The 2254-nt window shown below is 43.7% G+C and overlaps 1 pseudogene; it reads left to right on the top strand.

Moving 5' to 3' along the window:
* The first annotated feature begins 628 nt into the window (after nt 1-628).
* On the top strand, nt 629-1574 carry LOC102832071 (annotated as a pseudogene).
* The last annotated feature ends 680 nt before the right edge of the window (nt 1575-2254 follow it).

Raw genomic sequence — 2254 nt, forward strand, 5'->3', positions numbered from 1 at the left:
AAATAAACACAAACCAATGAAATAAAAGTGAGAGTCCAGAAATATACTTAGGCATCTATGTTGCTGTTGTTGTTAGGTGTTCCAACTCACAGCAATCCTATGCACAACAGAACAAAACCCTTCCAGGTCCTGCACCAGGATCACAATTGTTATGTTTGAGACCATTATTTCTGCCACTGTGCCAGTTCATCTTCCTTTTTTGGGCCAATGGTCCACTTTTCCAAATATGATGCTCTTCTCCAGGAACAAATCCCTCCTGATAATATTTCCAAAGTACAAGAGGCAAAGTCTAGCTATCCTTACTTCAAGTAACATTATGGTTGTACTTCTTCTAAGACAGATTTCTTTGTTCTTCTGACAGTCCATGGTACTTTCGATAATCTTTGTCAACACCATAATTCAAATGCATTTATGGTCTTCCATATATGTTGTCCCAGCTTTCACTTGCACATAAGGTGATTGTAAAAAACCACAACTTAGGTCAGGCACGTCTTTGTTCTCAAAGTTATGTCTTTGCTCTTGAATACTTTCTAGAGGTCTTGCACACACGTTTGCCTCAAGCAATAGTCATTTGACTTTTTCACCGCTGAGCGACAGCAGGAACCGCTGTGCTGCTGGTATCTCTGAGCTATCAGTTGCCATCCTCTTTGCTGTGACCCCCGCACTCACCCCCTCCATGACTGAACAAATGACCCTTCGTGGCACCCTCAAGGGTCACAATGGCTGGGTGACACAAATTGCTTCCATTCCGCAGGTCTCAGACATGGTATTGCCCACCTCTCGAGATAAGACCATCATCGTGTGGAAGCTGACCAGGGATGAGACCAACTATGGCATACCCCAATGTGCTCTGTGTAGTCACTCTGTTTTGTTAGTAATGTGGTCATCTCTTCTGATGGCCAGTTTGCCCTCTCTGTCTCCTGGGATGGAACGCTGCTATGCCTCTGAGATCTCACCACAGGCACCACCACATGCCGAGGATGTGCTCAGTGTGGCATTCCCTTCTGACAACAAGCAGATTGTGTCTGGCTTGCGAGATAAACCCATCAAGCTATGGCATACTCTGGATGCCTGCAAGTACACTGTCCAGGATGAGAGCCACTCAGAGTGGGTGTCTTGCGTTCATTTTTCACCCGACAGCAGCAACCCCATCGTTGTCTCCTGTGGCTGGGGTAAGTTGGTCAAGGTACGGAACCTGTCTAACTGCAAGCTGAAAACCAACCACATTGGCCACACAGGGTACGTGAACACTGTGACAGTCTCTCCAGATGGTTCCCTCTGTGCTTCTGGAGACCATGCTCTGGAACTCAACGAAGGTAAGCACCTCTATACCCTAGATGGTGGGGACATCATCAATGCTCTATGCTTCAGCCCCAACCGCTACTGGCTCTGTGCTACCACAGGCCCTAGCATCAAGATCTGGGGCTTGGAGGGCGAGATCATAGTTGATGAACTGCAGCAGGAAGTTATCAGGACAAGTAGCAGGCAGAGCTGCCCCCGTGCACCTCTCTGGCTTGGTCTGCTGATAGACCCTGTTTGCTGGCTACACAGGTTGGAGCATGTGTGGCTGGTGACTATTCACACCTGATAGAAATGTATGGCAAAGTTTCAGAAATTAATAAACTGGCTCTTCTTTTAAAAAAAAAAAAAAAAAAAGCCGTTTGATTTCTAGACTGCTGCTTTCATGAGCATTGATTGTGGATCCATGCAAACTGAAGGCTTTGAAATTTCAGTCTTTTCTCCATCGTGCACTGTTTTTCAACAAGGTATGAGGTCCATTCAATGGGGAAACAAATGGTCTCTTTATATAGCATATCATATATAAAAACCTCAAAACTGATCAAGGACCTACCTAACTGTAAGAAACTAAGCCATGACTCTTAGAAACATATGTAAAGTTAATGCTTTGAGATCTACTTTTTGATGGTGAATTCATAAATATGACATCAAAACATGAGCAACAAAAGATGAAACAAACAAATGGACTTCATTAAAATGTACAGCTTTTATGCATCAAAGGACTTTATGAAGAAAGTGAAGAAACAGCCTACAGCTAGGGAGAAATTTGGAGGGAATTATACATGAGACTGGGCTTAATTTCCAGAATATATAAAGAACCCCTACAACTTAGCAACAAAAAGACTAACAGTCCAATGAATAAATGGGCAAGGAACTTGAGTGGACAGTTCACTAAAGAAGATATACAAATAACCACCTGGTACATGAAAAGATACTCAGTGTCTTTGAACCCAAC

The sequence above is a fragment of the Chrysochloris asiatica genome, unplaced genomic scaffold (assembly GCF_000296735.1).
Source record: "Chrysochloris asiatica unplaced genomic scaffold, ChrAsi1.0 scaffold00265, whole genome shotgun sequence".
NCBI classification, from domain to species: Eukaryota; Metazoa; Chordata; class Mammalia; order Afrosoricida; family Chrysochloridae; genus Chrysochloris; species Chrysochloris asiatica.